The sequence below is a fragment of the Onychomys torridus genome, chromosome 14 (assembly GCF_903995425.1).
Source record: "Onychomys torridus chromosome 14, mOncTor1.1, whole genome shotgun sequence".
NCBI classification, from domain to species: Eukaryota; Metazoa; Chordata; class Mammalia; order Rodentia; family Cricetidae; genus Onychomys; species Onychomys torridus.
In genome coordinates, this window is record NC_050456.1 from 52,459,548 (window position 1) to 52,474,610 (window position 15,063).

Sequence of the window (15,063 nt, forward strand, 5' to 3'; positions counted from 1 at the left end):
AGAGTTCTTAAATCCAAAGAATTTACTCCTGATTATCCCCGAGGACCTCTACAATTTAATCAAGAAAGCAGTTGGGAGGAACAGAAGGATGGTGATACTAAATTACATTCTTTTTTTTTTTTTTTTTTTTGAGACAGGGTTTCTCTGTATAGCCCTGACTATCCTGGATCTCACTCTGTAGACCAGGCTGGCCTTAAACTCAGAGATCCACCCGGCTCTGCCTCTGCTGGGATTAAAGGTGAGAGGGAGAGAGGAAGGGAGAGAGAAAAACTAAATGAGAGATTCATACCCCTCACTAACTAGATCTACTGGACACAGGGAAAAGACCAAAAAAATAAGAGTATAATTTCAGATATAAATATTCCATTTATCAAATGAAATCAAAGTTCTTCGAGGTCTGATAAAAAATCTATAATAATGAAAAATACAGAATTCAGTACAACCTAAACATATAGCAACACATTTAATCTAAGTTAGTTAAAATAAGTAGAAGAGTTAGTGATTTTCCACAGAACAAAGCTCAGCTTTTAAAAGGCAACAAAAGAGAGGGAAGACATGGCCAGAAGTCAAGCCAGCAACCTGTCTTCCCAGGAGATCAGCTCATAGCTGGCAGAGGACTGGCCTCCTATTCTGAATTGAACCCTACAAATAGAAATGAGACACATAAAACCCAAATATAAAATATATACACATCAGTAAAAGATATTTTATATATTATAAAATATATCAATAATAGATAGATATAGATCCCTTTGCTTTTGCTTTCCAGACATCCAAAAGAGATAAAGGCCTATTAAAATCAGGGCTAGAGGATGGCTCAGCCATAGGGAACATTGGCTGCTCTTCCAGAGGATCCCAGTTTGATTCCCAGCATTCACATGGCAGCTCACAACAGGCCGCAACTCCATTTTCAGGGGACCTGACATTCTCTTTGGTCCTCCACAGGCACTGCATGCACATGGTGCACAATCAGACATGCAAACTAAACACCTTACATGTAAAAAATACAATAATCTGCCAGGTGGTGGTGGCGCATGCCTTTAATCCCAGCACTCGGGAGGCAGAGCCAGGCAGATCTCTGTGAGTTCGAGGCCAGCCTGGTCTACAGAGTGAGATCCAGGAAAGGAGCAAAGCTACACAGAGAAACCCTGCCTCAGAAAAAAAAAAAAAAACAATAATTTTTCAAAAATCATAAGGAAACACTAAAAGCCCAATTTAGTGGTGAGAAGATAGCTCAGTGGTAGAACACTTGCCTAAAATGTACAAGGCCCTGGATTTGATCCCCAGAACTGCAAAAAAAACCAAAAAACAAAAAAAAACTATATATATTTGTATGTATGTGTGTACATTTTTAATAATATATTTGATATGTATATTTTTTAACTCTAACTCAAAAACAGAGTTCTACAAATGCTTCTTTTTTTCAAAAATGCCAAGTAAATCTCACAAGTTGAAAGAAAATCTTACAAGTTTCTTTTCTTAAAAGTACTAGAGATCAACTCTTGTGTCAGTACTCTACCACTGATGAGCTACATCCTCAGCCCACATTTTACTTAAAAACCAAACAAAAAGTTGGCTATTAGTGTTTGTATAGGAAGCATACATGTCATGACAAGCACATAAAGGTCAAAGGACAGACAACTTTGTGAAGTGAGTTCTCTTTCCACCTTTACACGAGTTCCTGGGATCAAACTCAGATTGCCTGTCAGGCTTCCCAGGCACGTGCCATTATCCACTGTGTCATCTACAGCCCCACTGCTGACATTTTTAGCCCAAGGAAGTCAGAGAGCATGTCAGTCCCTGGAGCTAGAATTACAGGCAGTTATGAACTGCCCAAAGTGGTTGCTGGGAACAGATCTAAGAAGAGTATTCAAGCACTTTTTTTTAGATTTTAATTTGTGTGTGTGTGTGTGTGTGTGTGTGTGTGTGTGTGTGTGTGTCTACATGAGTTTATGTGTACCACATGTATGCAGGTCCACCACAGAGGCCAAGAGGGCAATGGATCTCCTGGAACTGAGTTAACAGCTGTGAATAACTAATTGTGGTGATACTGTGTTCCCCAAAACATTGTGCTCCCTAAAAAACTTATCTGGGGTCAGAGAACAGAACAGCCACTAGATATAGAGGCCAGAAAATGGTGGCACACAAGCCTTTAATCCTAGCATTCGAGGCAGAGATCCGCCTGGATCTCTAGATCTCTATGAGTTCAAAGCCACACTGGAAACAGCCAGGCGTGGTAACAAGAGCCTCTAATCCCAGGAAGTGATTGCAGAAAGCAGAAAGGTATATAAGGCATGAAAACCAGGAACTAGCTGATTAAGCTTTTAGGCTTCTAGCAGCAGTTCAGCTGAAATCCATTCTGGATGAGGATACAGAAGCTTCCAGTCTGAGGAAACAGAATCAGCTGAGGAACTGGCAAAGTGACGTTCTGCTTCTCTGATCATCCAGCGTTCACCCCAATACCTGGCTTCAGGTTTGATTTTATTAATAAGACCTTCTAAGATTCATGCTACACCTAATGTGGGTGCTGGAACCGAACCTGAGTCCTCTGCAACAGCAGCAAGTAATCCTAACCATTAAGCCATCTCTCCAGCCCCAAGTAGCAAACACTCTTAATCAACAAGCCATCTCTTTGGCTCCCCTACATGAACTTTTGTGTGGACAGCTATTTTTATTTCTATTGGGTATGTATCTAGTAATGGTATAGTTGGATTATATGGTAGGGATTTTGGTTTTGGGTTTTGTTGTTGTTGTTGATGGTGGTGGTGGTGGTGGTGCTGCTGCTGCTGCTGCTGGTGGTGGTGTGTGTGTGTGTGTGTGTGTGTATCTAGAGTTAGTTGGTTCCTTCTGGAAACCTTTATGTGGGTTTCAGGGATCAAACTCAGATGTCCAGGTTTGTGTGGCATGTGCTTTTATCAATCTAGCCATTTCATGGGCCCCATCCTGTGGCGTTTTAAAAAGCAGTTGCAGGATTCACATTCTCACAGGCAATGAGAACAGAGATTTCAATGTCTTTCTTTTCCTTTTGTTATTTTTTTATATTTATTTTTGTTTGTTTTTACATCCTGACCAAAGTCTCTTCCCCTGCCCCAATCCTTCCTCAGTTTCTCTTCAGAAAAGGGCAGGCCTCCCATGGATATCAACCAGCCATGGTATATCAAATTGCAGTGAGACCAGGCACCTCCTCTCCTATTAATGCTGGACAAGGCAACCTGGTAGGAGGAAAGGGTCCCAAAGCAGGCGACAGGGTCAGAGACAACCCCTGCTCCCACTGTTAGGAGTCCCACAAGAAGAGCAAGCTGGACAACCGGAAGATATGTCCAGAGGGCCTTCAGACAGGCTCTCATGGTGCCCAGGCTGACCTTCTCTCTACTATATGGCAGACGTTGACCATAAATTCCTTTTCCTCCCCCTCCCACTCCTGAGTGTGGGAATGACAGCTGTGCCCCAGGACACTCAGCTTAGGGTTCCAGATTCTTCACATCCTCACCTGCACTTATTATTTCTGCCCATCCCTGCCATGTTGGGGATCAAGAGACTACACTGAATGCTATACTCATTTTTTGTTTGTTTTAATGTAGGTCACCCTACATAGCCCATGCTGAACTTAAATCTATACTTCTCCTGCCTCAGCCTCACTAGAACTGAGATTACAAGCAGGTGTGTGCCACCATGTATAAGACTACCTATAACCATTCTTATAAATGCTAAGCAGATAGATATTCGAATAGATGCCAGATAGATTTGCATTTCTCTGATGGCTAATGATGTTGAGAATTTTTAATGTGCTTATTGGCCTTTTGTATCTTTGAAGAAATGTCTATTTAGATCTTCTATCAATTGATTATCTTTTAAAAATGAATTGTCTTTTCATTGTTATGAGTTATAAAATTTCCTTGTATGTTATGGATATAAGTCTCTTACCAGACACAATTTGCAAATCTTTTCTACCATCTATAGAGAATTTTCTATATTACATGTTCTTTCAACATATCTCTATATAGTATATATTTTCTACTATTTATGACCTATTTTGAGGTAATTTTTGGGTATAGGTGTGGAAGGGTCCCAGCTCAACCTTTTATGTATGTTTATCTAATTGTCCCAGACCTTAGAATGCTGAGACAGGAGAAGAGCTATGAGTTCATGGGCAGCCTGGACTAAACAATAAGTACAGACCAGCAGGGCTACGGAGCAAGACTCTGTTTAAAGCAAACAAATAAATAAAACCATTAATAGTATTAGTAAATGAAATTATTCATTAAAAGCAATGATGTTAGCCGGGCAGTGGTGGCGCACACCTATAATCCCAGCACTCGGGAGGCAGAGGCAGGTGGATCTCTGTGAGTTCGAGGCCAGCCTGTTCGACAAAGCAAGATCCAGGACAGGCTCCAAAGCTACAGAGAAACCCTGTCTCGAAAAACCAAAAAAAAAAAAAAAAGCAATGATGTTAATAAAATCATTAATATAGCTGGGCAGTGGAGGCGCACGCCTTTGATCCCAGCACTCGGGAGGTAGAGCCACGTGGATCTCTGTGAGTTCGAGGCCAGCCTGGTCTACAGAGTGAGTTCCAGGAAAGGTGCAAAAGCTACACAGAGAAACCCTGTCTCGAAAAACAAAAACAAAAACAAAACCCTTGGATTCTGTCTATTTTATTGTGCTTCATCTAGATACAAATCTTTTCCAATTTTACTATATGACAGATACAGATATGCCTGTGTAATAATCAGGCTAATCTGTGGCTCTGTAAGATTCCAGATTTGTCTTTTTGTTTTTAGAAGGGAACAGAGCAATTTATCTTAATTAAGGAATACCAAGAACTAAAATGTGTTATGGTTTGGATTCACTGCTTACTGGCTCGTATGTTGATCTCTCAGTAACCAGATGGTGGCACTGTTTGGGGAGATTGTTCCACCTTTAGGAGGTAGGGCCTAACTAGAAGTAGGTTTCTAGGGGCAGGCTTTGAAGGGTCACAGCTCAACCTCATTTCCAGCCCAAGCTCTCTATTCCTGGCCTGCCTAGATGCAACAAGCCGTGCCCCAAAGCACCAGACAGCATGGACAGAGTCCTAGCAGCCATGCTTTCCCTGGTAAGATGGACTGTATTCCCACTAAATCCCGACTCAGAATCACCCTCTCCAACCTTAGTTTTCCAGAGTGACAAAGGCTAACTAATACAGAAAATTGGTACCAAGAATGGGGCTATTGCTGTAATAAGCCTGACTGTGTGCTTCGCAGGCCTTTGGAACTAATTTGTGGAAAGAATGTGGAAGAATTCAGATCAGTAAGCTAAAGAAGTCTTGGAATGCTGTCAACAGAGCTTACCAGGCCATTCTCATGGGAGTGTGGAAGAACAGAATGCCATTAGATATGCAGACAGTAAAGACTCACGAAGTTTTGAGGAAGAAAAAGATATAATAGGAATCGGGCTACAGGCCCAATTCATGTTACATTCTGGGAAAAAAAAAATCTGACTACATTCTATATCCTGATTAATTTGAGTGAGATTGAATTCAAAATGTATTAATTGTTTGGCAGAGAAAATTCCAACACAGCATAACATATAGGCTGTGGCATATTTATTGCTGGCTGTCTTCAACTAGGTTTTCAGTGAGAATTCTAAACTAAAATGGAACAGAAAGACACGAAAAATGTGCAGTTTGTCAAGGAAAAAAGCATGAGAACATTTAAAGTTGCATATGAGGTGAATATAGACAAAGGCTCATATTCAGTTATTAAACTGACTATACTTAAGAAAAGCCATACACTTTGCAAGACCCCACCCATAGGAAGCTCTTGGATATAGCACTGCAAACTCCTTTGGAAAATCTTCAACTAAAAAGGAGAGTGCCATCCAGTGGGGGGCAGTGATGGCGCACACCTGTAATCCCAGCACTTGGGAGGCAGAGGCAGGTGGATCTCTGTGAGTTCGAGGCCAGTCTGGTCTACAGAGCTAGTCCAGGACAGGCTCCAAAGCTACAGAGAAACCCTGTCTCAAAAAAAAAAAAAAAAAAAGATTGATTTATTTATTATATATACAACATATATGACTCCAGGCCAGAGAGGGCACCAGATCTCATTACAGATGGTTGTGAGTCACATGTGGTTGCTAGGAATTGAACTCAGGACCTCTGGAAGAGCAGTCGGTGCTCTTAACCTCTGAGCCATCTCTCCAGCCTGGTGCACACCTTTGATCCCAGCACTTGGGAGGCAGAGCCAGGCAGGTAGGTCTCTGTGAGTTCGAAGCCACCCTGGTCTACAGAGTGGGCTCCAGGGAAGGCACCAAAACTACACAGAGAAACCCTGTCTGGGAGGGGGGGGGATGGGAGGGAGATAAAATAAAGGAGAAGGGGGAGTGTTTGAACAGAGTGCCAGAGCAGTGGTGCCCTGATCCAACAGGGCCACCTAGGATTCTAAGCCCACCCAGAGACTGCTACAACTATGATATGTGGAAATCAAGCTTCATGCTGAGCTGGCAACAGAATCTGGCACCATCCAGGTGGTGCTGATTTTTCGAGGCATGCTTATGCTAAGGTTTCAGGGGAAAAAAATAAAAATCAAAAACAATGAGGCCAGGCAATATGTAAGCAGAGAAGGCTCTACAAAGAGGCCCTGAAAAGGTGATATGTGACACTGTGTGAGGGTGAAGCCTAAATTGCAATGGAAACCTAGCATGTAGGAGATACCAGGAACAGGAGTAGTATGCTGGAGAAAGCTATTTGTATACTGTGTGAAAGTGTACTGCTGTGATTGGTGTAATAAAAAGCTGAATGGCCAATAGCTAGGCAAGAGGTATAGGTGTGACTTCTGGGCAGAGAGAGCTCTGGGAAGAAGAAAGGAAGAGACGCTAGAAGACACGGAGAGGAAACAGGAGGTGCATGATGGAAGAGAGGTAACACCACGTGGCAGAATGTAGATTAATATAAACGGGTTAATTTAGGTTAGGAGAGCTATTAGAACAAGCCTAAGCTATACGCTGAGCTTTCAAAATTAATAAGTCTCAGTGTCATTGGCCCAAAGAAAACTCCAACTACATACAGGTTCTGAGAGGAGCCAGCCCTGGAGAAAGGCCACATGGCTACTGGTGACAGAAGTGAGGGCAGAGCTCTAATCCAACAGAGTATGAAAGCCCAGAGGCAGATACGAGTCACAGATCTGAGTCTCCCTGAGGAGTTCCAGTCTTGCTGCAGCCCATTTCTCTCTGCTGGCTTCACTCTTCCACTGTGCAAGGGAGGCATGCAGCCTGTTTTGATCTCGCAGGTGCTCACGGCTAAGTCTGCCTTAGGATCAAAAGAGACTTTGGGCTCTGGATGTTAGTAACTGTTGATACTGGCACAATTACATAATACTAAATATATTTCACATTATGAGATGGTACCTGAGTCTATGGGGGACAAGGACAAAAAAAGAAAGGTGGTTTGGATGTAAAATGTTCCTTAGGCTCTGTGTTTCAACACTTGGCATCCAAGTAGTGCTATTCCGGGGAAGCTGTGGAACTTTGAGAAGGTGGAACCTTGTTGGAGGAAATGGGTCACTAGGTAGTAGGCCTTGAGGGCTATACAGGTCAGCCCAGTTCCAGTCCAAGCTCTCTGCTTCACAATCTGCCAAGATGTAACAAGCTACAGCACAGGTTCCTCCTGCCACCACGCCATCCCTGCCATGATGACCTCTAGCCCTCTAAGCTGTAAATTACAAGTGAACCCCTTTTCTCTCCAGTTGCTTCTCTCAGAGAATCTGTTGCAGTGAGGAGGAAAGGAACTAATATATTTGGGGGGGGGGGGCTAATTTTCTTTTTTGTTTGTTTGTTTTTGTTTTTGTTTTCGAGACAGAGTTTCTCTGTGTAACAGTCCTGGCTATCTGGAACTTGCTTTGTAGACCAGGCTGGCCTCTGCCCGCCTCTGTCTCCCAAGTGCTGGGATTAAAGGTGTGCACAGCCACTGCAGACTTTAATTCATTCTTATACTAAAAAGCAATAATGCAGGGCTGGAGAGATAGCTCCACAGTTAAGAGCACTCATTGCTCTTCCAGAGATCCTGAGTTCAATTCCCAAAACCCACATGATGGGTCAGACCATCTGTAACTCCAGTTCCAGGGGAATCTAATGCCTTCTTCTGACCTTTGAGGGGACCAGACACATACAGGGCCCATACATATATGCAGGCAAAACACTCACACAAATGAAAAATGAAAATAAAAGTAGTACTCCTATCAATAATACAACTGAAATGTACTAAGATATACATATGCACAAATCTTTCCAAAGAAAAAGGTAATCAAGATCAATCTTAAATAAAATAAAAAAATTTAGCCAATTTCTATAGCTTCTTCATTTCTCTCATTTGCCTTTATTTCATTGCTATACTGATTTAAATTCCTCCTCTTCTCTAACAAAACACGGCAGTAGAGGTGGTGGGGGTTCCATGGTGACACAATACCTGTAATTCCAGTACTCTGGAGGTGGAGACAGAAAAATAAGGAGTTCAAAGTTATCCTTAGCTATATTACAAGTCTGAGACCAGCCTAAGGTACATGAGACCCTGTCTGGAAAATGCAAAATAAACACAAAAAAACCCTAAGGAAAAAAAAATCTAATAATCATTTTCTGAATTAACATATAAACAATATAATAAAATTACCATAATTAAGCTTTTGCTGCCTAGTAAGATAATTCAAGACTTTGACAACTAGTTTAAAGAATGTAAGGGCTAGATGTTATAACTTGGTACAGACCTGTAATAACCAGTACTCAGGCCACTGAGGCTTAAAGGATTATGAGACCAGACTGAACTGAAATCCTACTTCCAAATAAAATTTTTAAAAATGTGAAAGAGCCGGGGGTGGGGGTGGGGGGTGGGGCGGCAGTGGCAGCACACACCATTAATCCCAGCACTAGGGAGGCAGAGGCAGGCGGATCTCTGTGAGTTCGAGGCCAGCCTGGGCTACAAAGCGAGTTCCAGGAAAGGCTCCAAAACTACACAGAAAAACCCTGTCTCGAAAAACCAAACCAAACAAACAAACAAACTTTAAAATATGCCCAGGAATCATCCTAAGTATTTCTAGGGCTGGGACTAAAACTCAGTGCTTAAACACTTGCCTAGCACATACAAAGCCATGAGTTTGATTTCCAGCACCTAAAAAAATAAATAAAATAAGGAAAAGAAATAAAAGCATAAGGTAGCAACAAACAAGTAGAGAGGAACAGGGTATAGCTCAATAGTAGAATACTTGCTTAGCATGCATGAGGCCCTGGTTTTGATCCCCAGTACTTGAAAAACAAAACAGAACCAATGAAATGGTTCACCTAGTAAAGAACCTGTTGCCAAGTCTGCACACACACATACTTTAAAATTACAGCAATAAACGGAAAGAAACTGATCTTTTGGTAGGGACAGAAGGGGAAGTCACTGAACATTAAAGCTAACACAAAAGTTCCTTCGTTAATCCTGAGATTTCTTATAAGCCCTATGGCTGAGGCAAGGCTGTAGCTCGGCCCTGCCTAGCATACCCAAGGCTCTGGGTTAGATCACCAGCACTAAGGGGTGAGGGAAGCAATAAATCTAGAGGGTCCAGCCCATCTTCTCATCCTCCAGGACTCACACACCTCAGTCTACTGACTTGTGTTCTCCTATTATTTCCTGACTGGAAGAAAACAAAGAGCTACGGGAATCAGCAGAAACTGTAGAGAACTGAGAATAAGCACCGTCCTCCTTTACATATGTCCTCCAGGAAGACTGCCAACAACAGCTCACTCCTCTAGCCACATTTCCTGCAGCTCCTCCAGACTCTGGAGTCCTTAAGCATGTCAGTATTCCCACTCTCCCTTAATTTCAACCCTCCTTTTGCATCAAGACTTCAAAGTGCATAGTTTGTATTCTCCAAAATCCCTCTTTACCCATGTCTTAATTCTAAAGATGTACCCTAAAGCCTTGTACAGCATTTCTACATCTAATGATGAAATTCATAGGATTTTATAAAACCAAAATTTCTAATGCCAAGGTTTAAAAAGCTTCTCAAGTACCTTATTGAATAAAATACTTTTCAAAAAGGTGATAACTTTGCTACTGGGTCTTTTCTGATAAAGGAAATCTTGAAGTAAAGTAAAATTCAGATAGAGGGAATTTGTGATTTTTACAGACTGGATTCCCAGGCAACAAAATTTCCAAAGATTTACTGTATGAACAGTTGAGACTAGGAGGCAGAAAAGGCTGAACAGAAGCTATTATAACGGAAGGATAGACCTCCTGGAATAGAAAATCAATTAATTAACTATTACTAATTAAAATTGCATTAAAATCACTTGTCTAAATAAGCCTTGATAAGTGAAAAGTGAGTCTCAAGTACAGGTGGGAATTAGAATTTAGTAATGACAGATTAATAAACTTCACTGTAAAATGAGTTGAACAATCAAAGCTATTCCTAGATAAGTATGATTAAATCATGGGTGAATAATACATTAACTGAATAAAGTCCAGTTATTAAAGCAAGTAATCTAAGTGCTCAATGTCCAACATTATGAGAAATGAATTTTCTTTTTTTTCTCCACTTAAGATTTTAATTCTCCCATCACTTAGTATAGAACTAATGATCTAAATAAACATACAGACTTAAAGGACAATCATGCTAGTGGTAGGAATATTGCATTTAATTCAATGTTAAAAACTGAATGTTTACAGTTTTGAAAATTTGTCCACCCCAACCCCTAAATAGTGAATTTATTTTGTGAAAGATCTATTTTAGAAATCAAACATAAAATGATTATGTTTTCTGACCTATTCTAATTTGTTTGCAATCAAAAATTTAGTTTGGAAGCATCTGAAATAGATTTTAAAAAGTGGAAAAAACTAAAAAATATTGATGCAAAGCTGCAGCAATATTTCTTCACAATTTCATAAAACATTAATGAAAGGTTACATAACCCCCTGGATTAAAGATTTTTAAAGAGAACTGCAAGGATCATCTTTTTCAGTTTTCAGAACTGATTTCTTTATTCTTATATCCATAAAAACAGATCTAAATCACTCTCATCTAGTTTTCAGTTCTGTGTTGGTGTGTTGTTACTATTACTGTTGTTTGAGAAGAGGGCTTCACCTGGTGTGGTGGCGCACGCCTTCAATCACCGTGCTAAGGAGGCAGAGGCAGGGGATCTCTTGAGTTCAAGGCCAGCCTGGGCTACAGAGCAATTCCAGGACAGCCAGAGCTACACAGAGAAACCTCGACGCAAAAAAATAAAAACTGAAGAGAGAGAAGGGCTTGCGATGTAACCCAGGCTAGCCTCCAACTAACGTCAATTCCCCTGCTTCATTCTCCCAAGCGTCTGAACTGTAACTGTGCACCATCACGCCTGGCAGCCATCTGGTTTTCAGGAGAGAAGACTAATCGAGAGTAGTACAAAACAGTCACAGTCTTATTACATACTTTAAATACATACTGTCACTTACATTTAGGATACTCCGAACCTAGTTCACTCTCAGGAAAAATAAAACCTACCAAAACAAAAGCCCCTTTACAACGAACGAGTATCCCAGTGGTTAAGCCTCTACCCCATTGGTACTTTCCTCCCCGCCCCCCACTCCCAGCCCTCGCACCAAATTTTGTTTTTTTAAGGCTGGTCTCATTCTCCAGCCAGGCTAGCCATTATCTTCCAGCAATCCTCCTGTCTCATCTCGGCCGAGATTAGTCTCTAAAAGCGAGCTATCTTTTCATTTTTCTCTCAAAATGTTTATTCTGTGCTTGTTTATCTTTCATACGTGAAATATTCTAACACTAGTTCAATTTAAAGTTAATTGTTTCATGTTAATCTGTCTACACATGTGTCTTTTACAGCACTATATGTTAATCTGTGTACACATGTGTCTTCGACCACAGTTAGAGAGAGAAAAACTGGTAAGTCTGGGGGCACACGTGAAACAGGAGTGGGTCGTCTAAGCAACACCACGGTTTCTCTGCCTCAAATTCCTAAGTCCTCAGGCCATAGATTCTCAGTACCCAAAAGAGTTCCACAGACTCAGAGGCACAATACAATATATAGTAAGATCAAACCGACACACTTTATTAAGACTATCACCACCCGAGAACTATTACAAAATAAAGATAAATAACTTAATTCCTTAATATTAGAGGGTTGCTTCTGCCATACTGCATGACTCAAAATAGTGTGTCAAACTTTTCTGACAATTGTAAGAAATGTAAGAAATACATTTTACATTGTGACCTAAAACATATGTATATAAGAAGTTTCCCTAAACAATACTCCTCTTCAACAAATGCAAAGCTAGTATATTGTTGTACTTTCAATGCTGGAGGTACAATAATAGTTTTTAAAGTTACTAAGTAATCATAATCCAATTTTTAAAAGTTGCTAAAAAGATATTCTGGGATCGGAGAAGTAGCACTTAGTGGTAGAGCCCATGCCTAGCATGTGTGAGATACTGACTATCACCCACAGTACTGGGGGAGGGGTGGATATCCTTTATAAGATGGTCTCTCAGTCCCCTCCCCACAGAATTTGCTCCCAGTATCTCTTCAGCAAGATGGGCAGGTGTCCCTGTATTTTAAGGTTACTGATTACTACTATTTTTCATTAAAGCAAGGTGTTCTCAGAGTATGGTCCCTTGAAGAACATTAAGCATCACTTGAGATAACTACAAATTCTTGGACCCAGTCCTAGGCCTATTGAATCACAAACCTAGTGTGGAGCCAATTAAGTTAAGCTGTACCAAGCCAGCAAGCAACTGCGTTTAAAATCTCAGATCTTCCTATGGAACAATCCAGTACTGAGTTCTGTACTAATCACTACACCAAAAAATTCTACAAATATTTACCTTTTTTTTTTTCTTTTTGAAATGCCTGTAATCCCAGCACTCAGGAGACAAGAGGCAGAGAGATCTCCGTGAGTTCAAGGCCAGCCTAGTCTATATAGCAACCAGCCATGGCTGCAGAACGAGATCCTTTCTGAAAAATGAATGAATGAATGAACAAATGAATGTAATTTAAATCCCATTAAGTAAAAACTGTTAGTATTACCAGGTGAGTGATAGTACAGAAATTTTTCTTTTCAGTTTAGCGGGGCATGCCTATCCACTTCATGAATATCCCCTTTCTGATCAGGCCCCGGTTTCATCCCTTTAGTTAGGCTACTCCTCTCCCTTTTCCTCTCAAATTCCCCATCCTGTTGATGTCCTTATTTTCCAGGATTTTCGCTGTCGTCCTAAAAGTAACTTCTAAAGCCCTAGCCTCCAAGACATTTTAACTTTGCTTTTAAGGACAGTGTCGCTGGTCCTGCTTGGCATATTAGTATAATTAATATCTCCTCTTTTTGGAAGCCCTTGCTGGCACCCTTGTTAATCAACTGTCCTGGCCAGCTCCCACAAGACCACTCGGCCCACTGCGGGGCAAATTTTCCTAGATCTACTAACTCCCTTCCTCCAGGGAAATTATTCTTCCCCTCTTACCTCCATCCCATTTTGCTCCGGGGAACTTCCACTTTCCCCTGAACGCTTACCCTAGTCTCCGATCCCAACTCTCCCACCTTTCCAAGCCTTCACTCTGAGGGTCCTCCGGCCCGACTCCAGTCCCAGACCCGCTGTGGGGGGGCAGGGCGCGGCGGCCCCTCCCCGAGCAGTAGTTCAAGGTCCCCAGCCGGCAGCCCCTTCCTCCTCCGACCGCTGCCCTTCCCAGGGGAGGAGGGTTCGCACCCGACTCGGCGCCTTTCCTCCGCGCCCTGCCACCCCGGACCCGGCCTCCCCACCTCCCACCTCCTCTCTCCGACAGGGGCCACTCCCAGTTCCCTGGGTCCCCACGACTCCCAGCGCACCCAGAAGCCCCGGCTGCCCCCTCGTCTCTCCGGCCCCAGGGCCGCTCGCTCCGGGTCGCCCCCGCTCGCACACCCCAGGAGCTCCGTCTCTTCGGGGAGCCGCGCACATGCCGGCCTCCGGTCACTGCCTCCCGGGCCGAGCCGCTGGACTGTCCAGGGCACCTCCCAGCCTGCCCGGCCGGGGTCCTGCGCCCAAGTACCTTCCCAACGCGAACTCCGTCGGCAGGAACCCAGCCGTTCTCCCGCCGCGCCGCGCCCGGCCACGACGCGACCCGGCCCGCCGCCCCCGGCCCGCGGCCTCCGCCTCCGCAGCGCAAAGCTAGAGTTTCCGGCCCGCCGCCACCTCCGCACCTCGGGCCCGCCTCGCTCGCACTCACCTGCCGCTGGCCCTGCACAACTCCGGCGCCTCAGACTCTACCTCCGCCGCCAGCAGCCACCAAGCGCCACCACCTCCCCCATGACAACAGGCCCGCCCCAGACGACACTTCCAACTTATCCATTGGTTGGAGGGGCGGCGGCTCTCTGCTACCATTGGTTAACGATTCCTGCCCGTCAACCGGTCTTTACCGCCCCCTTTCCTGGACAAGGTCTTCGCTCCCGCCCGCACCTGGACCAGCCTAGATCAAGCTTTAGTTGTAATTGGTTGATGATTGGGCAGCTCGAAGTTAGGAGAGGCTACTGCCCTTGTCTGTTACCTTAACTGACAAGGGGTGTGATGGTTGGTTCAAGCCCTGTGCACAGTTTGGTTGCGCAGTAGAAAGCGGAGAAGGGGCAGATGCTCACGTCCGAGGTTACTGGGAAGGGTTAATTCTTTGTTGTGGGGCTGGCTCTGTAAACTCTTCCGTCTCCAGTTCCCTTCCTTCAAGGGGAAACCTCTCTGCTAGTCTAAGGAGGTAGCGCTTGCAAAACACCGACTTCGGGGGGGTTGTGTGTAAGAACGGTCTAATTCTTCAGCAGAAAGGTAGCTCAACGATTAAAATTCGAATCGCGTTTTCTTGAAGTTTCCTTGGAAGTTCTTTCCGGTAGTCTCCATGCTTTAGGTTAGGGCAAAACGCGACCCTTTATTAAGAAGCAGTCCGCTTCCGTTGCAATTATAAATATCGTCCAGAAACCGAAGTGTCTGCCATAGTGAGAGTTCTCCAGCTTCCAGACCCACTCTCTTGGGTCTGCCAAGTGACCAAATAACCATCAGCAAGTTTTAAATAAACCGGCAGCGACTTACCCTTAGGACCCTTTGGAAATGAGAATTTC

General features: G+C 43.3%; 1 protein-coding gene across 7 annotated transcripts in view; it reads right to left on the reverse strand.

The window, feature by feature from the left end:
- Numb (NUMB endocytic adaptor protein) overlaps nucleotides 1–14,275 on the reverse strand; it is a 104,844-nt gene extending 90,569 nt beyond the window's left edge. For all 7 annotated transcript variants that reach the window (XM_036205857.1, XM_036205860.1, XM_036205859.1 and 4 more), the window contains exon 1: nucleotides 14,190–14,275. The gene's annotated coding sequence lies outside the window, so the exon portion shown is untranslated. The remainder of the gene's footprint in view (nucleotides 1–14,189) is intronic.
- Nucleotides 14,276–15,063: the final 788 nt, after the last annotated feature.